We start from the raw sequence: 22446 nt of genomic DNA, 5'->3' as shown, positions 1-22446 counted from the left end.
TTCAGCTAAAATTGCACCGAGTTTCGTGCAGTAACGAGGCAATCCCAAATACACCGAAACACTACGAAACACACCAAAACATGATTTTAGGGTCAGATGGGGTGGACCGGGTGCGTTCGTTGTGAAAAATTCCGACGCATTTCATCGCACAAACTTCTGCACCAATTGCACTAGTTCAGCACAGTCTCCACCAAGTTTCATGCATTAACGAAACGATCCCATATGCACCCAAACACCACGAAATGCTCCAAAACATGAGTTTAGGGTCCAATGGGGTGGACCGGATGTGTCCGTTGCGAAAAATTCCGATGCGACTTCGTGGCACGACCTTTTGTATGAATTGCACTAGTTCAGCCAAAATTGCACCTAGTTTCGTGTAGTAACGAATATTCCCAAATGCACCCAAACACAACAAAACCCATCCAAACATGAGTTAAGGGTCCAATGGTGTGGACCGGGTGCATTGTTTATGAAAAATACCGACGCGACATCAAGGCACGAACTTTTAAATTAATTGCACCAGTTCAGCCCAAATTGCATCGAGTTTCGTGCAGTAATGAAACAATCCCAAATGCACCCAAACACTGCGAAACGCACCAAAATATGAGTTTAGGGTCCAATGCGGTGGATTGGGTCGTTCGTCGCGAAAAATTCCGGCACAACTTCGTGGCACAAACTTTTGCACTAACTGCAGCAGTTCAGCATAGTCTGCACCAAGTTTCATGCATTAACGAAACGATCCCAAATGCACCCTAACACCACGAAATGCACCAAAACATGAGTTTAGGGTCCAATGGGGGTGGATCAGGTGCGTTCATTGCAAAAAATTCTGACACTACTCCGTGGCACGAACTTTTGCATTAGTTGCTCAAGTTCAGCCAAAATGGCACCGAGTTTTGTGCGGTAACGAAATGATTTCAAATGCACACAAACACTACGAAACTCATCCAAACATGAGTTTCGCGTCCAATGGGGTGGGCCAGATACGTTCTTTGCGAAAAATTCTGACGCAACTTCGTAGCACACACTTTTGCACCAATTGCACCAGTTCAGCACAGTTTGCACCAAGTTTCAAGCAGTACCGAAACGATCCCAAATGCACCCAAACACCACCAAACGCACCAAAACATGAGTTTAGGGTCCAATGGGGTGGATCGTTTGCTCAAAATTCTGACGCGAGTTCATGGCACGAACTTTTGCATTAATTGCACTAGTTCAGCTAAAACTGCACCGAGTTTCGTGCAGTAACGAGGCGATCCCAAAACACTATGAAAAGCACCAAAACATGATTTTAGGGTCAAATGGGGTGGACCGGGTGTGTTCGTTGTGAAAAATTCTGATGCAACTTCGTCGCACAAACTTCTGCACCAATTGCACCAGTTCAGCACAGTCCGCACCAAGTTTCATGCATTAACGAAACGATCCCATATGCTCACAAACACCACGAACTGCTCCAAAACATGAGTTTAGGGTCCAATGGGGTGGACCGGATGTGTTCGTTGCGAAAAATTCCGATGCGACTTCGTGGCACGACCTTTTGTATGAATTGCACTAGTTCAGCCAAAATTGCACCTAGTTTCGTGTAGTAACGAATATTCCCAAATGCACCCAAACACTACAAAACCCATCCAAACATGAGTTAAGGGTCCAATGGTGTGGACCGGGTGCATTGTTTATGAAAAATACCGATGCGACTTCAAGGCACGAACTTTAAAATTAATTGCACCAGTTCAGCCCAAATTGCATCGAGTTTCGTGCAGTAACGAAACAATCCCAAATGCACCCAAACACTGCGAAACGCACCAAAACATGAGTTTAGAGTCCAATGCGGTGGATTGGGTCGTTCGTCGCGAAAAATTCCGGCACAACTTCGTGGCACAAACTTTTGCACTAACTGCACCAGTTCAGCATAGTCTGCACCAAGTTTCATGCATTAACGAAACGATCCCAAATGCACCCTAACACCACGAAATGCACCAAAATATGAGTTTAGGGTCCAATGGGGGTGGATCAGGTGCGTTCATTGCAAAAAATTCTGACACTACTCCGTGGCACGAACTTTTGCATTAGTTGCTCAAGTTCAGCCAAAATGGCACCGAGTTTCATGCGGTAACGAAATGATTTCAAATGCACACAAACACTACGAAAATCATCCAAACATGAGTTTCGCGTCCAATGGGGTGGGCCAGATACGTTCTTTGCGAAAAATTCTGACGCAACTTCGTAGCACACACTTTTGCACCAATTGCACCAGTTCAGCACAGTTTGCACCAAGTTTCAAGCAGTACCGAAACGATCCCAAATGCACCCAAACACCACCAAACGCACCAAAACATGAGTTTAGGGTCCAATGGGGTGGATCGTTTGCTCAAAATTCTGACGCGAGTTCATGGCACGAACTTTTGCATTAATTGCACTAGTTCAGCTAAAACTGCACCGAGTTTCGTGCAGTAACGAGGCGATCCCAAAACACTATGAAAAGCACCAAAACATGATTTTAGGGTCAAATGGGGTGGACCGGGTGTGTTCGTTGTGAAAAATTCTGATGCAACTTCGTCGCACAAACTTCTGCACCAATTGCACCAGTTCAGCACAGTCTGCACCAAGTTTCATGCATTAACGAAACGATCCCATATGCACCCAAACACCTCGAACTGCTCCAAAACATGAGTTTAGGGTCCAATGGGGTGGACCGGATGTGTTCGTTGCGAAAAATTCCGATGCGACTTCGTGCCACAACCTTTTGTATGAATTGCACTAGTTCAGCCAAAATTGCACCTAGTTTCGTGTAGTAACGAAAATTCCCAAATGCACCCAAACACTACGAAACCCATCCAAACATGAGTTAAGGGTCCAATGGTGTGGACCGGGTGCATTGTTTATGAAAAATACCGACGCGACTTCATTGCACGAACTTTTAAATTAATTGCACCAGTTCAGCCCAAATTGCATCGAGTTTCGTGCAGTAACGAAACAATCCCAAATGCACCCAAACACTGCGAAACGAACCAGAACATGAGTTTAGGGTCCAATGGGGTGGATTGGGTGCGTTTGTCGCGAAAAATTCCGGCACAACTTCGTGGCACAAACTTTTGCACTAATTGCATCAGTTCAGCACAGTCTGCATCAAGTTTCATGCATTAACGAAACGATCCCATATGCACCCAAACACCACGAAATGCACCAAAACATGAGCTTAGGGTCCAATGGGGGTGGATCGGGTGCGTTCATTGCAAAAAATTCTGACACTACTTCGTGGCACAAACTTTTGCATTAGTTGCACCAGTTCAGCCAAAATGGCACCGAGTTTCGTGCTGTAACGAAATGATCTCAAATGCACACAAACACTACGAAACTCATCCAAACAAGAGTTTCGCGTCCAATGGGGTGGGCCAGATGCGTTCTTTGTGAAAAATTCTGACGCAACTTTGTAGCACACACTTTTGCACCAATTGCAAAAGTTCAGCACAGTTTGCACCAAGTTTCAAGCAGTACCGAAATGATCCCAAATGCACCCAAACACCACCAAACGCACCAAAACATGAGTTTAGGGTCCCATGGGGTAGATCGTTTGCTAAAAATTCTGATGTGACTTCGTGGCACAAACTTTTGCATTTAATTGCACCAGTTCAACCAAAATTGCACCAAGTTTCGTGCAGCAACGAGGCGATCCCAAATACACCAAAACACAACGAAAAGCACCAAAACATGATTTTAGGGTCAAATGGGGTGGACCAGGTGTGTTCGTTGGGAAAAATTCCGAAGCAACTTCGTCGCACAAACTTCTGCACCAATTGCACCAGTTCAGCACAGTCTGCACCAAGTTTCGTGCATTAACGAAACGATCCATATGCACCCAAACACCACGAAATGCTCCAAAACATGAGTTTAGGGTCCAATGGGGTGGACTCGATGTGTTCGTTGCGAAAAATTCCGACGTCACTTCGTGGCACGAACTTTTGTATTAATTGCACTAGTTCAGCCAAAATTGCACCTAGTTTCGTGCAGTAACGAAAACTCCCAAATGCACCCAAACACTACGAAACCCATCCAAACATGAGTTAGGTTCCAATGGTGTGGGCCAGGTGCATTGTTTATGAAAAATACCGACGCGACTTCATGGCACGAACTTTAAAATTAATTGCACCAGTTCAGCCCAAATTGCATCGAGTTTCGTGCAGTAACAAACAATCCCAAATGCACCCAAACACTGCGAAACGCACCAAAACATGAGTTTAGGGTCCAATGGGGTGGATTGGGTGCGTTCGTTGCGAAAAATTCCGGCACAACTTCGTGGCACAAACTTTTGCACTAATTGCACCAGTTCGACACAGTCTGCACCAAGTTTCATGCATTAACGAAATGATCCCAAATGCACCCAAGCACCACAAAATGCACTAAACCATGTGTTTAGTATCCAATGTGGTGGATCAGGTGTGTTCATTGCAAATAAAACTGACACTACTTCGTGGCACGAACTTTTGCATTAGTTCCACCAGTTCAGCCAAAATTGCACCGAGTTTCATGCAGTAATGAAACGATCTCAAATGCACCGAAACACTACGAAACTCATCCAAACATGAGTTTCGTGTCCAATGGGGTTGAACAGATGCGTTCTTTGCGAAAAATTCTGATGCAACTTCGTAGCATACACTTTTGCACCAATTGCACCAATTCATTACAGTTTGCACCACGTGTATGCAGTACCAAAACCATCCCTAATGCACCCAAACACCACCAAACACATCAAAACATGAGTTTAGGGTCCAATGGGGTGGATCATTTGGTAAAAATTCTGACGCGATTTCGTGCCATGAACTTTTGCATTAATTGCACCAGTTCAGCCAAAATTGCATCGAGTTTCGTGCAATAACGAGATGATCCCAAATACACCAAAACACTACGAAACGCACCAAAACATGATTTTAGGGTCAAATGGGGTGGACCGGGTGCGTTCGTTGCAAAAAATTCTGACGCAACTTCGTCGCACAAACTTCTGCGCCAATTGCACCAGTAGAGAACAGTCTGCGCCAAGTTTCATGCATTAACAAAACGATCCCAAATGCGCCCAAACACCACGAAATGCTCCAAAACATGAGTTTAGGTTCCAATGGGGTGGACCGGGTGTGTTCGTTGCGAAAAATTCCGACATAACTTCGTGGCACGAACTTTTGTATTAATTGCACTAGTTCAGCCAAAATTGCACCTAGTTTCGTGCAGTAATGAAAATTCCCAAATGCACCCAAACACTGCGAAACCCATCCAAACATGAGTTACGGGTCCAATGGTGTGAATCGGGTGCATTATTTATGAAAAATTCCAACGCGACTTCATGGCACGAATTTTTAAATTAATTGCACCAGTTTAGCCCAATTTGCATCGAGTTTCGTGCAGATACGAAACAATACCAAATGCATCCAAATACTGCGAAACACACCAAAACATGAGTTTATGATCCAATGGGGTGGATTGGGTGCGTTTGTTGCGAAAAATTCTAACACAACTTCGTGGCACAAACTTTTGCACTAATTGCTCCAGTTCGGCATAGTCTGCACAAAGTTTCGTGCATTAACGAAACGATTCCAAATGCACTCAAGCACCACAAAGTGCACAAAAACATGTGTTTAGGGTCCAATGGGGGTGGATCGGGTTCTTTCATTGTAAAAAAAAACTGACACTACTTCGTGGCACGGACTTTTGCATTAGTTCCACCAGTTCAGCCAAAATTGCACCGAGTTTTGTGTAGTAACGAAACGATCTTAAATGCACCGAAACACTACGAAACTCATCCAAACATGAGTTTCGTGTCCAATGGGGTGGAACAGATGCGTTCTTTGCAAAAAATTCTGATGCAACTTCGTAGCATACACTTTTGCACAAATTGCACCAATTCAGTACAGTTTGCACCATGTGTATGCCGTACCAAAACCATCCCCAATACACCCAAACACCACCAAACACACCAAAACACGAGTTTAGGGTCGAATGGGGTGGATCGTTTGCTAAAAATTCTGACGCGACTTCGTGGCATGAACTTTTGCATTAATTGCACCAGTTCAGCCCAAATTGCACCGAGTTTCGTGTAGTAACGAGACGATCAAACATACACCAAAACACTACAAAACACACCAAAACATGATTTTAGGGTCAAATAGGGTGGACCGGGTGCGTTCGTTGCAAAAAATTCCGATGTAACTTCGTCAAACAAACTTCTGCACCAATTGCACCAGTTCAGCACAGTCTGCACCAAGTTTCATACATTAACGAAACGATACCATATGCACCCAAACACCACGAAATGCTCCAAAACATGAGTTTAAGGTCCAATGGGGTGGACCGGATGCATTCGTTGCGAAAAATTCAGACGTGACTTCGTGGCGCGAACATGAGATAAGGGTCCAATTGTGTGGACCGGGTGCATTCTTTATGAAAAATACCGACGCGACTTCATGGCACGAACTTTTAAATTAATTGCACCAGTTTAGCCCAAATTGCATCGAGTTTCGTGCAGTAATGAAACAATCCCAAATGCACCCAAACACTGTGAATCGCACCAAAACATGAGTTTAGGGTCCAATGGGGTGGATTGGGTGCGTTCGTTGCGAAAAATTCTAACAAACTTCGTGGCACAAACTTTTGCACTAATTGCACCAGTTCGGCATAGTCTGCACCAAGTTTCGTGCATTAACGAAACGATCCCAAATGCACCCAAGCACCACAAAATGCACTAAAACATTTGTTTAGGGTCCAATGGGGGTGGATCTGGTGCGTTCATTGCAAAAAAATGACACTACTTCGTGGCACGAACTTTTGCATTAGTTCCACCAATTCAGCCAAAATTGCACCGAGTTTTGTGTAGTAACGAAACGATCTCAAATTCACCAAAACACTACGAAACTCATCCAAACATGAGTTTCGTGTCTAATGGGGTAGGACGGATGCGTTCTTTGCGAAAAATTCTGACGCAACTTCGTAGCACACACTTTTCCACCAATTGCACCAGTTCAGAACAGTTTGCACCAAGTTTCATGCATTACCGAAACGATCCCAAATGCACCCAAACACCACCAAACGCACCAAAACATGAGTTTAGGGTCCAATGGGGTGGGTCGTTTGCTAAAAATTCTGACGCGACTTCGTGGCACGAACTTTTGCATTAATTGCATTAGTTCAGCCAAAATTGCACCGAGTTTTGTGCAGTAATGAGGCGATTCCAAATACACCAAAACACTACGAAACGCACCAAAACATGATTTTAGGGTCAAATGGGGTGGACCGGGTGCGTTCGTTGCAAAAAATTCCGACGCAACTTCGTCGCACAAACTTCTGCACCAATTGCACTAGTTCAGCACAGTATGCACCAAGTTTCATGCATTAACGAAACGATCCCATATGCACCCAAACACCACGAAATGCTCCAAAACATGAGTTTAATATCCAATGGGGTGGACCGGATGCATTCGTTGCGAAAAATTCAGACGCAATTTTGTGGCACGAACTTTTGTATTAATTGCACTAGTTCAGCCAAAATTGCACCTAGTTTCGTGAAGTAACAAAAATTCCCAAATGCACCCAAACACTACGAAACCCATCCAAACATGAGTTAAGGGTCCAATGGTTTGGACCGGGTGCATTGTTTATGAAAAATTCCGATGCGACTTCATGACACGAACTTATAAATTAATTGCACCAGTTCAGCCCAAATTACATTAAGTTTCGTGCAGTAACGAATCAATCCCAAATGCCCCCAAACACTGTGAAATGCATCAAAACATGGGTTTAGGGTCCAATGGGGTGGATTGGGTTCGTTCGTTGCGAAAAATTCCGGCACAACTTCGTGGCACAAACTTTTCCACTAATTGCACCAGTTCAGCACAGTCTACACCAAGTTTCATGCATTAACGAAATGATCCCAAATGCACCCAAACACCACGAAATGCACCAAAACATGAGTTTAGGGTCCAATGGGGGTGGATCGGGTGCGTTCATTACAAAAAATTCTAACACTACTTCGTGGCATGAACTTTTGCATTAGTTCCACCAATTCAGCCAAAATTGCACCGAGTTTCGTGTAGTAACGAAACGATCTCAAATGCACCGAAACACTACGAAACTCATCCAAACATTAGTTTCGTTTCCAATGGCGTGGAACAGATGCGTTCTTTGCGAAAAATTCTAACGCAACTTCGTATCATACACTTTTGCACCAATTGCACCAATTCAGTACAGTTTGCACCACGTGTATGCAGTACCAAAACCATCCCTAATGCACCCAAACACCACCAAACACTCCAAAACATGAGTTTGGGGTCCAATGGGGTGGATCGTTTGCTAAAAATTCTGACGCGACTTCGTGGCATGAACTTTTGCATTAATTGCACCGAGTTTTGTGCAGTAACGAGACGATCCCAAATACACAAAAACACTACAAAACGCACCAAAACATGATTTTACGGTCCAATGGGGTGGACCGGATGCGTTCGTTGCGAAAAATTCCGACATGACTTCGTGGCACAAACTTTTGCACTAATTGCACCAGTTCAGCACAGTCTGCACCAAGTTTCATACATTAACGAAACGATCCCATATGCACCCAAACACCACGAAATGCGCCAAAACTTGAGTTTACGGTTCAATGGGGTGGAACGGATGCGTTCGTTGCGAAAAAATCCGACACGACTTCATGGCACGAACTTTTGTATTAATTGCACTAGTTCAGCCAAAATTGCTCCAAGTTTCGTACAGTACCGAAAATTCCCAAATGCACCCACAAAAACCCATAAACATGAGTTAAGGGTCCAATGGTGTGGACCGGGTGCATTCTTTATGAAAAATACCGACGCGACTTCACGGCACGAACTTTTAAATTAATTGCACCAGTTTAGCCCAAGTTGCATCGAGTTTCGTGCAGTAACGAAACAATCCCAAATGCACCAAAACACTACGAAACGCACCAATACATCAGTTTAGGGTCCAATGGGGTGGATTGGGTGCGTTCGTTGCGAAAAATTCTAACACAACTTTGTGGCACAAACTTTTGCACTATTTGCACCAGTTCGGCATAGTCTACACCAAGATTCGTGCATTAACGAAACGATCCCAAATACACCCAAGAACCACAAAATGCACTAAAACATTTGTTTAGGGTCCAATGGGGGTGGATCTGGTGCGTTCATTGCAAAAAAATGACACTACTTCGTGGCACGAACTTTTGCATTAGTTCCACCAATTCAGCCAAAATTGCACCGAGTTTTGTGCAGTAACGAAACGATCTCAAATTCACCAAAACACTACGAAACTCATCCAAACATGAGTTTCATGTCCAATGGGGTAGGACGGGTGCGTTCTTTGCGAAAAATTCTGACGCAACTTCGTATCACACACTTTTCCACCAATTGCACCAGTTCAGAACAGTTTGCACCAAGTTTCATGCATTACCGAAACGATCCCAAATGCACCCAAACACCACCAAACGCACCAAAACATGAGTTTAGGGTCCAATGGGGTGGGTCGTTTGCTAAAAATTCTGACGCGACTTCGTGGCACGAACTTTTGCATTAATTGCATTAGTTCAGCCAAAATTGCACCGAGTTTTGTGCAGTAATGAGGCGATTCCAAATACACCAAAACACTACGAAACGCACCAAAACATGATTTTAGGGTCAAATGGGGTGGACCGGGTGCGTTCGTTGCGAAAAATTCCGACGCAACTTCGTGGCGCGAACATGAGATAAGGGTCCAATGGTGTGGACCGGGTGCATTCTTTATGAAAAATACCGACGCGACTTTATGGCACGAACTTTTAAATTAATTGCACCAGTTTAGCCCAAGTTGCATCGAGTTTCGTGCAGTAATAAAACAAGCCCAAATGCACCCAAACACTGCGAAATGCACCAAAACATGAGTTTAGGGTCCAATGGGGTGGATTGGATGTGTTCGTTGCGAAAAATTCAAACAAACTTCGTGGCACAAACTTTTGCACTAATTGCACCAGTTCGGCATAGTCTGCACCAAGTTTCGTGCATTAACGAAACGATCCCAAATGCACCCAAGCACCACAAAATGCACAAAAACATGTGTTTAGGGTCCAATGGGGGTGGATCGGGTGCGTTCATTGCAAAAAAAAATGACACTACTTCGTGGCACGAACTTTTGCATTAGTTCCACCAATTCAGCCAAAATTGCACCGAGTTTTGTACAGTAACAAAACGATCTCAAATTCACAAAAACACTACGAAACTCATCCAAACATGAGTTTCATGTCCAATGGGGTAGGACGGATGCGTTCTTTGCGAAAAATTCTGACGCAACTTCGTAGCACACACTTTTGCACCAATTGCACCAGTTCAGAACAGTTTGCACCAAGTTTCATGCACTACCGAAACGATCCCAAATGCACCCAAACACCACCAAACGCACCAAAACATGAGTTTAGGGTCCAATGGGGTGGGTCGTTTGCAAAAAATTCTGACGCAACTTCGTGGCACGAACTTTTGCATAAATTGCATTAGTTCAGCCAAAATTGCACCGAGTTTTGTGCAATAATGAGGTGATTCCAAATACACAAAAACACTACGAAACGCACCAAAACATGATTTTAGGGTCAAATGGGGTGGACCGGGTGCGTTCGTTGCAAAAAAATCCGACGCAACTTCGTCGCACAAACTTCTGCACCAATTGCACTAGTTCAGCACAGACGCAATTTTGTGGCACGAACTTTTGTATTAATTGCACTAGTTCAGCCAAAATTGCACCTAGTTTTGTGAAGTAACAAAAATTCCCAAATGCACCCAAACACTACGAAACCCATCCAAACATGAGTTAAGGGTCCAATGGTTTGGACCGGGTGCATTGTTTATGAAAAATTCCGATGCGACTTCATGGCACGAACTTATAAATTAATTGCACCAGTTCAACCCAAATTACATTAAGTTTCGTGCAGTAACGAATCAATCCCAAATGCCCCCAAACACTGTGAAATGCATCAAAACATGGGTTTAGGGTCCAATGGGGTGGATTGGGTTCGTTCGTTGCGAAAAATTCCGGCACAACTTCGTGGCACAAACTTTTCCACTAATTGCACCAGTTCAGCACAGTCTACACCAAGTTTCATGCATTAACGAAATGATCCCAAATGCACCCAAACACCACGAAATGCACCAAAACATGAGTTTAGGGTCCAATGGGGGTGGATCGGGTGCGTTCATTACAAAAAATTCTAACACTACTTCGTGGCATGAACTTTTGCATTAGTTCCACCAATTCAGCCAAAATTGCACCGAGTTTCGTGTAGTAACGAAACGATCTCAAATGCACCGAAACACTACGAAACTCATCCAAATATTAGTTTCGTTTCCAATGGGGTGGAACAGATGCGTTCTTTGCGAAAAATTCTAACGCAACTTCGTATCATACACTTTTGCACCAATTGCACCAATTCAGTACAGTTTGCACCACGTGTATGCAGTACCAAAACCATCCCTAATGCACCCAAACACCACCAAACACACCAAAACATGAGTTTGGGGTCCAATGGGGTGGATCGTTTGCTAAAAATTCTGACGCGACTTCGTGGCATGAACTTTTGCATTAATTGCACCGAGTTTCGTGCAGTAACGAGATGATCCCAAATACACAAAAACACTACAAAACGCACCAAAACATGATTTTACGGTCCAATGGGGTGGACCGGATGCGTTCGTTGTGAAAAATTCCGACATGACTTCGTGGCACAAACTTTTGCACTAATTGCACCAGTTCAGCACAGTCTGCACCAAGTTTCATACATTAACGAAACGATCCCATATGCACCCAAACACCACGAAATGCGCCAAAACATGAGTTTACGGTTCAATGGGGTGGAACGGATGCGTTCGTTGCGAAAAAATCCGACACGACTTCATGGCACGAACTTTTGTATTAATTGCACTAGTTCAGCCAAAATTGCACCAAGTTTCGTACAGTACCGAAAATTCCCAAATGCACCCACAAAAACCCATAAACATGAGTTAAGGGTCCAATGGTGTGGACCGGGTGCATTTTTTATGAAAAATACCGACGCGACTTCATGGCACGAACTTTTAAATTAATTGCATCAGTTTAGCCCAAATTGCATCGAGTTTCGTGCAGTAACGAAACAATCCCAAAAGCACCCAAACACTGCGAAACGCACCAAAACATCAGTTTAGGGCCCAATGGGGTGCATTGGGTGCGTTCGTTGCGAAAAATTCTAACACAACTTTGTGGCAGAAACTTTTGCACTATTTGCACCAGTTCGGCACAGTCTGCACAAAGTTTCGTGCATTAACGAAACGATGCCAAATGCACCCAAGCACTACAATATGCACTAAAACATGTGTTTAGGGTCCAATGGGGGTGGATCTGGTGCGTTCATTGCAAAAAAACTGACACTACTTCGGGGCACGAACTTTTGCATTAGTTCCACCAATTCAGCCAAAATTGCACCGAGTTTTGTGCAATAACGAAACGATCTCAAATTCACCAAAAAACTGCGAAACTCATCCAAACATGAGTTTCGTGTCCAATGGGGTGGGACGGATGCGTTCTTTGAGAAAAATTCTGACGCAACTTCGTAGCACACAATTTTGCACGAATTGCACCAGTTCAGAAACAATTTGCACCAAGTTTCATGCAGTACTGAAACGATACCAAATGCACCCAAACACCACCAAACACACCAAAACATGAGTTTAGGGTCCCATGCGGTGGGTCGTTTGCTAAAAATTCTGATGCGACTTCGTGGCACAAACTTTTGCATTAATTGCACTAGTTCATCCATAATTGCACTGAGTTTCGTGCAGTAATGAGGCGATCCCAAATACACCAAAACACTACAAAACACACCAAAACATGATTTTAGGGTCAAATGGGGTGGACCGGGTGCGTTCGTTGTGAAATATTCCGATGCAACTTCGTCGCACAAACTTCTGCACCAATTGCACCAGTTCAGCACAGTCTGCACCAAGTTTCATACATTAACGAAACAATCCCATATGCACCCAAACACCACGAAATGCTCCAAAACATGAGTTTACGGTCCAATGGGGTGGACCGGATGCGTTCGTTGAGAAAAATTCCGACATGACTTCATGGCACAAACTTTTGCACTAATTGCACCAGTTCAGCACAGTCTGCACAAAGTTTCATACATTAACGAAACGATCCCATATGCACCCAAACACCACGAAATGCGCCAAAACATGAGTTTACGGTTCAATGGGGTGGACCGGATGCGTTCGTTGTGAAAAAAATCCGACACGACTTCGTGGCACGAACTTTTGTATTAATTGCACTAGTTCAGCCAAAATTGCACCAAGTTTCGTGCAGTACCAAAAATTCCCAAATGCACCCACAAAAACCATACACATGAGTTAAGGGTCCAATGGTGTGGACTGGGTGCATTCTTTATGAAAAATACCGACGCGACTTCATGGCACGAACTTTTAAATTAATTGCACCAGTTTAGCCCAAGTTGCATCGAGTTTCGTGCAGTAACGAAACAATCCCAAATGCACCAAAACACTATGAAACGCACCAATACATCAGTTTAGGGTCCAATGGGGTGGATTGGGTGCGTTCGTTGCGAAAAATTCTAACACAACTTTGTGGCACAAACTTTTGCACTATTTGCACCAGTTCGGCATAGTCTACACCAAGATTCGTGCATTAACGAAACGATCCCAAATGCACCCAAGCACCACAAAATGCACAAAAACATGTGTTTAGGGTCCAATGGGGGTGGATCGGGTGCGTTCATTGCAAAAAAAATGACACTACTTCGTGGCACGAACTTTTGCATTAGTTCCACCAATTCAGCCAAAATTGCACCGAGTTTTGTGCAGTAACGAAACGATCTCAAATTCACCAAAACACTACGAAACTCATCCAAACATGAGTTTCGTGTCCAATGGGGTAGGACGGGTGCGTTCTTTGCGAAAAATTCTGACGCAACTTCGTATCACACACTTTTCCACCAATTGCACCAGTTCAGAACAGTTTGCACCAAGTTTCATGCATTACCGAAACGATCCCAAATGCACCCAAACACCACCAAACGCACCAAAACATGAGTTTAGGGTCCAATGGGGTGGGTCGTTTGCTAAAAATTCTGACGCGACTTCGTGGCACGAACTTTTGCATTAATTGCATTAGTTCAGCCAAAATTGCACCGAGTTTTGTGCAGTAATGAGGCGATTCCAAATACACCAAAACACTACGAAACGCACCAAAACATGATTTTAGGGTCAAATGGGGTGGACCGGGTGCGTTCGTTGCGAAAAATTCCGACGCAACTTCGTGGCGCGAACATGAGATAAGGGTCCAATGGTGTGGACCGGGTGCATTCTTTATGAAAAATACCGACGCGACTTTATGGCACGAACTTTTAAATTAATTGCACCAGTTTAGCCCAAGTTGCATCGAGTTTCGTGCAGTAATAAAACAAGCCCAAATGCACCCAAACACTGCGAAATGCACCAAAACATGAGTTTAGGGTCCAATGGGGTGGATTGGATGTGTTCGTTGCGAAAAATTCAAACAAACTTCGTGGCACAAACTTTTGCACTAATTGCACCAGTTCGGCATAGTCTGCACCAAGTTTCGTGCATTAACGAAACGATCCCAAATGCACCCAAGCACCACAAAATGCACAAAAACATGTGTTTAGGGTCCAATGGGGGTGGATCGGGTGCGTTCATTGCAAAAAAAATGACACTACTTCGTGGCACGAACTTTTGCATTAGTTCCACCAATTCAGCCAAAATTGCACCGAGTTTTGTGCAGTAACGAAACGATCTCAAATTCACCAAAACACTACGAAACTCATCCAAACATGAGTTTCGTGTCCAACGGGGTAGGACGGGTGCGTTCTTTGCGAAAAATTCTGACGCAACTTCGTATCACACACTTTTCCACCAATTGCACCAGTTCAGAACAGTTTGCACCAAGTTTCATGCATTACCGAAACGATCCCAAATGCACCCAAACACCACCAAACGCACCAAAACATGAGTTTAGGGTCCAATGGGGTGGGTCGTTTGCTAAAAATTCTGACGCGACTTCGTGGCACGAACTTTTGCATTAATTGCATTAGTTCAGCCAAAATTGCACCGAGTTTTGTGCAGTAATGAGGCGATTCCAAATACACCAAAACACTACGAAACACACCAAAACATGATTTTAGGGTCAAATGGGGTGGACCGGGTGCGTTCGTTGCGAAAAATTCCGACGCAACTTCGTGGCGCGAACATGAGATAAGGGTCCAATGGTGTGGACCGGGTGCATTCTTTATGAAAAATACCGACGCGACTTCATGGCACGAACTTTTAAATTAATTGCACCAGTTTAGCCCAAGTTGCATCGAGTTTCGTGCAGTAATAAAACAAGCCCAAATGCACCCAAACACTGCGAAATGCACCAAAACATGAGTTTAGGGTCCAATGGGGTGGATTGGATGTGTTCGTTGCGAAAAATTCAAACAAACTTCGTGGCACAAACTTTTGCACTAATTGCACCAGTTCGGCATAGTCTGCACCAAGTTTCGTGCATTAACGAAACGATCCCAAATGCACCCAAGCACCACAAAATGCACAAAAACATGTGTTTAGGGTCCAATGGGGGTGGATCGGGTGCGTTCATTGCAAAAAAAATGACACTACTTCGTGGCACGAACTTTTGCATTAGTTCCACCAATTCAGCCAAAATTGCACCGAGTTTGGTACAGTAACAAAACGATCTCAAATTCACCAAAACACTACGAAACTCATCCAAACATGAGTTTCATGTCCAATGGGGTAGGACGGATGTGTTCTTTGCGAAAAATTCCGACGCATCTTCGTCGCACAAACTTCTGCACGAATTGCACCAGTTCAGCACAGTCTGCACGAAGTTTCATGCATTAACGAAACGATAATATGCACCCAAACACCACGAAATGCTCTAAAACATGAGTTTAGGGTCCAATGGGGTGGACCGGATGCGTTCGTTGAGAAAAATTCCGACGCGACTTCGTGGCACGAACTTTTGTATTAATTGTACTGGTTCAGCCAAAATTGCACCTAGTTTTGTGCTGTAACGAAAATTCGAAATGCACCCAAACAGTACGAAACCCATCCAAACATGAGTTAAGGGTCCAATGGTGTGGACCGGGTGTATTATTTATGAAAAATTCCAACACGACTTCTTGGCACGAATTTTTAAATTGATTGCACCAGTGCAGCCCAAATTGCATCGAGTTTCATGCAGTAACGAAACAATCCCAAATGCACCCAAATGCTGCAAAACGCACCAAAATATGAGTTTAGGGTCTAATGGGGTGGATTGGGTGCGTTCGTTGTAAAAAATTCCGGCACAACTTCGTGGCATAAACTGTTGCACTAATTGCACCAGTTCAGCACAGTCTGCACCAAATTTCATGCATTAACGAAACGATCCCAAATACACCCAAGCACCACGAAATGCACCAAAATATGAGTTTAGGGTCCAATGGGGGTGGATCGGGTGCGTTCATTGCAAAAAAACTGACACTACTTCGTGGCAAGAACTTTTGCATTAGTTGCACCAGTTCAACCAAAATTACGTCGAGTTTCGTGCAGTAATGAAACGATCTTAAATGCACCCAAACACTACGAAACCCATCCAAACATGTGTTTCGTGTCAAATGGGGTGGGCTAGATGCATTCTTTGTGAAAAATTCTGACGCAACTTCGTAGCACACTGTTTTGCACCAATAGCACCAGTTCAGCACAGTTTGCACCAAGTTTCAAGCAGTAACGAAACGATCCGAAATGCACCCAATCACCACCAACCGCAACAAAACAAGAGTTTAGGGCCAATGGGGTGGATCGTTTGCTAAAAATTCTGGCGCGACTTCGTGCCACGAACTTTTGCATTAATTGCACTAGTTCACCAAAAAATGCACCGAGTTTTGTGTAGTAACGAGACGATCCCAAATACACCAAAACACTACGAAACACACCAAAACATGATTTTAGGGTCAAATGGGGTGGACCGGGTGCGTTCGTTGCAAAAAATTCCGATGCAACTTCATCGCACAAACTTCTGCACCAATTGCACCAGTTCAGCACAATCTGCACCAAGTTTTATGCATTAAGGAAACGATCCCATATGCACCCAAACACGACGAAATGCTCCAAAACATGAGTTTAAGTTCCAATGGGGTGGACCGGATGCATTCGTTGTGAAAAATTCCGACACGACTTCGTGGCACAAACTTTTGTATTAATTGCACTAGTTCAGCCAAAATTGCACCTAGTTTCGTGAAGTAACGAAAATTCCCTAATGCACCGAAACATTACGAAACCTATCCATACATGAGTTAAGGGTCTAATGGTGTGGACCGGGTGCATTGTTTATGAAAAATTCCGACGCGACTTCATGGCACGACCTTATAAATTAATTGCACCAGTTCAGCCCAAATTGCATCGAGTTTCGTGCAGTAACGAAACAATCCTAAATGCACCCAAACACTGTGAAACGCACCAAAACATGAGTTTGGGGTCCAATGGGGTGGATTGGGTGCGTTCGTTGCGAAAAATTCCGGCACAACTTCTTGGCACAAGCTTTTGCACAAATTGAACACCAGTTCAACACAGCCTGCACCAAGTTTCATGCATTAACGAAACGATCCCAAATGCACCCAAACACCACGAAGTGCAACAAAACATGAGTTTAGATTCCAATGGGGGTGGATCGGGTGCGTTCATTGCAAAAAATTATAATACTACTTCATGGCACGAACTTTTGCATTAGTTGCACTAGTTCACCCAAAATTGCACCGAGTTTCGTGCAGTAATGAAACGATCTTAAATGCACCCAAACACTACGAAACCTATCCAAACATGTGTTTCGTGTCCAATGGGGTGGGCTAGATCCATTCTTTGTAAAAAATTCTGACGGCACTTCGTAGCACACACTTTTGCACCAACTGCACCAGTTCAGCACAGCATGCACCAAGTTTCAAGCAGTACCGAAACGATCCCAAATGCACCCAAACACCACCAAACGCACCAAAACATGAGTTTAGGGTTTAATGGGGTCGATCGTTTGCTAAAAATTCTGACGCAACTACATGGCATGAACTTTTGCATTAATTGCACTAGATCAGCCAAAATTGCACCGAGTTTCGTGCAGTAACGAAACGATCTTAAATGCACCCAAACACTACGAAACCCATCCAAACATGCGTTTCGCGTCCAATGGGATGGGCTAGATGCAATCTTTGCGAAAATTTCTGACGCAATTTCGTAGCACACACTTTTGCACCAATTGTACCAGTTCAGCACAGCATGCACCAAGTTTCAAGCATGACCGAAACGATCCCAAATGCACCAAAACACCACCAAACACACCAAAACATGAGTTTAGGAACTAATATGGTGGATCGTTTGCTAAAAATTCTGACGCGACTATGTGGCATGAACTTTTGCATTAATTGCCCCAGATCAGCCAAAATGCACCGAGTTTCGTGCAGTAACGAGGCAATCCTAAATACACCGAAACACTACGAAACGCTCCAAAACATTATTTTAGGGTCAAATGGGGTGGACCGGGTGCGTTCATTGTGAAAAATTCCGACGCAACTTCATCGCACAAACTTCTGCACCAATTGCACCAGTTCAGCACAGTCTGCACCAAGATTCATACATTAACGAAACGATCCCATATGCACCCAAACACCATGAAATGCTCCAAAACATGAGTTTAGGGTCCAATGGGGTGGACCGGATGCATTCATTGCGAAAAATTCAGAAGCGACTTCATGGCACGAACTTTTGTGTTAATTGCACTAGTTCAGCCAAAATTGCACCTAGTTTCGTGCAGTAACGAAAATTCCCAAATGCACCCACAAAAACTCATAATCATGAGTTAAGGGTCCAATGGTGTGGACCGGGTGCATTGTTTACCGACGCGACTTCATGGCACAAACTTTTAAATTAATTGCACCAGTTCAGCCCAAATTGCATCGAGTTTCGTGCAGTAACGAAACAATCCCAAATGCACCCAAACACTGCGAAACACACCAAAACATGAGTTTAGGGTCCAATGGGGTGGATTGGGTGCATTCGTTGCGAAAAATTTCGACACAACTTCGTGGCACAAACTTTTGCACTAATTGCACACCAGTTCAGCAAAGTCTAGACCAGGTTTCATGCTTTAACGAAATGATCCCAAATGCCCCACAACACAACGAAATGCACTAAAACATGAGTTATGATCCAATGGGGGTGCATCGGGTGCGTTCATTGCAAAAAATTCTGACACTCCTTCATGACACGAACTTTTGCATTTGTTCCACCAATTCAGCCAAAATTGCACCGAGTTTCGTGCTGTAATAAAACGATCTCAAATTCACCGAAACACTACGAAACTCATCCAAACCTGAGTTTCGCGTCCAATGGGGTGGGCTAGAAGCGTTCTTTGCGAAAAATTCTGACGCAACTTCGTAGCACACACTTTTGCACCAATTGCACCAGTTCAGCACAGCATGCACCAAGTTTCAAGCAGTACCGAAACGATCCCAAATGCACCCAAGCACCACAAAAACGCACCAACAGAAGAGTTTAGGGTTTAATGGGGGTGGATCGTTTGCTAAAAATTCTGAAGCGACTACGTGTCATGAACTTTTGCATTAATTGCAATAGATCAGCCAAAATTGCACAGAGTTTCGTGCAGCAATGAGGTGATCCCAAATACACCAAAACACTACGAAACGAACCAAAACATGATTTTAGGGTCAAATGGGGTGGACAAGGTGCGTTCGTTGCGAAAAATTCCAACGCAACTTCGTCGCACAAACTTCTGCACCAATTGCACCAGTTCAGCACAGTCTGCACCAAGTTTCATATATTAATGAAACGATCCCATATGCACCCAAACACCACGAAAATGCTCCAAAACATGAGTTTAGGGTCCAATGGGGTGGACCGGATGCATTCATTGCGAAAAATTCCGTTGCGACTTCGTGGCACGAACTTTTGTATTAATTGCACTAGTTCAGCCAAAATTGCACCAAGTTTCGTGCAGTAACGAAAATTCCCAAATGCACCCAAACAGTACAAAAACCCATCCAAACATGAGTTAACGGTCAAATGGTGTGGACTGGGTGCATTGTTTATGAAAAATACCAATGCGACTTTACGGCACGAACTTTTAAATTAATTGCACCAGTTCAGCCCAAATTGCATCGAGTTTCGTGCAGTAACGAAACAATTCCAAATGCACCCAAACACTGCGAAACGCACCAAAACATGAGCTTAGGGACCAATGGGGTGGATTGGGTGCGTTCGTTGCGAAAAATTATGACACAACTTCATGGCACAAACTTTTGCACTAATTGCACACCAGTTCAGCAAAGTCTGCACCAAGTTTCATGCTTTAACGAAATGATCCCAAATGCACCCAAACACCATGAAATGCACTAAACATGAGTTTAGGATCAAATGGGGGTGAATCGGGTGCGTTCATTGCAAAAAAATCTGACACTACTTCATGGCACGAACTTTTGCATTAGTTCCACCAATTCAGCCAAAATTGCACCGAGTTTCGTGCAGTAACGAAAAGATCTTAAATTCACCGAAAGACTATGAAACTCATCCAAACATGAGTTTCGTGTCTAAGGGGGTGTGACGGATGCGTTTTGCGAAAAATTCTGACGCAACTTGGTAGCACACACTTTTGCACCAATTGCACTAGTTCAGCACAGTTTTCACCAAGTTTCATGCAGTACCGAAACGATCCCAAAAGCACCCAAACACCACCAGATGCACCAAAACATGAGTTTAAGGACCAATGGGGTAGATCGTTTGCTAAAACTTATGACGCGACTTCGTGGCACGAACTTTTGCATTAATTGCACTAGTTAAGCCCAAATTACACCGAGTTTCATGCAGTAACGAGGCGATCCTAAATACACCAAAACACTACGAAATGCACCAAAACATGATTTTAGGGTCAAATGGGGTGGACCGGGTGCGTTCGTTGCAAAAAATTCAGACCCAACTGCGTCGCAAAAACTTCTGCACCAAGTGCACCAGTTCAGCACAGTCTGCACCAAGTTTCATACTTTAACGAAACGATCCCATATGCACCCAAAGACCACGAAATGCTCCAAAACATGAGTTTTGGGTCCAATGGGGTGGACCAGATGCGTTTGTTGCGAAAAATTCTGACGCGACTTCGTGGCACGAATTTTTGTATTAATCGCACTAGTTCAGCCAAAATTGCACCAAGTTTCGTGCAGTAACGAAAATTTCCAAATGCACCCAAACACTACGAAAACCCATCCAAACATGAGTTAAGGGTCCAATGGTGTGGACCGGGTGCATTGTTTATGAAAAATACCGACGCGACTTCATGGCACGAACTTTTAAATTAATTGCACCAGTTCAGCCCAAATTGCATCGAGTTTGGTGCAGTAACAAACAATCCCAAATGCACCCAAACACCACGAAATGCACTAAAACATGAGTTTAGGATCCAATGGGGGTGGATCGGGTGCGTTCATTGCAAAAAATTCTGACACTACTTCATGGCACGAACTTTTGCATTCGTTCCACCTGTTCAGCCAAAATAGCACCGAGTTTCGTGTAGTAACGAATCGATCTCAAATTCACCGAAACACTACGAAACTCATCCAAACCTGAGTTTCGCGTCCAATGGAGTGGGCTAGATGCGTTCTTTGCGAAAAAATCTGCGCAACTTCGTAGCACACACTTTTGCACCAATTGCACTAGTTCAGCACAGCATGCACCAAGTTTCAAGCAGTACCGAAACGATCCCAAATGCACCCAAGCACCACCAAACGCACCAAAATGAGAGTTTAGGGTTTAATGTGGTGGATCGTTTGCTAAATATTCTGACGCGACTATGTGGCATGAACTTTTGCATTAATTGCACCAGATCAGCCAAAATCGCACAGAGTTTCATGTAGTAACGTGGTGATCCAAAATACACCAAAACACTACAAACACACCAAAACATGATTTTAGGGTCAAATGGGGTGGACCGGGTGCGTTCGTTGCGAAAAATTCCAACACAACTTCGTCGCACAAACTTCTGCACCAATTGCACCAGTTCAGCACAGTCTGCACCAAGTTTCATATATTAACGAAACGATCCCATATACACCCAAACACCACGAAATGCTCCAAAACATGAGTTTAGGGTCCAATGAGGTGGACCAGATGCGTTCGTTGCGAAAAATTCCAACGCGACTTCATGGCACGAACTTTTGTATTAATTGCACTAGTTCAGCCAAAATTGCACCAAGTTTCGTGCAGTAACAAAAATTCCCAAATGCACCCAAACACTACAAAAACCCATCCAAACATGAGTTAAGGGTCCAATGGTGTGGACCAGGTGCATTGTTTATGAAAAATACCGACGCGACTTCATGGCACGAACTTT

This window comes from Panicum virgatum, chromosome 6N, assembly GCF_016808335.1.
Source record: "Panicum virgatum strain AP13 chromosome 6N, P.virgatum_v5, whole genome shotgun sequence".
Taxonomy (NCBI): domain Eukaryota; kingdom Viridiplantae; phylum Streptophyta; class Magnoliopsida; order Poales; family Poaceae; genus Panicum; species Panicum virgatum.
Note: the sequence above shows the minus strand (reverse complement) of the source record.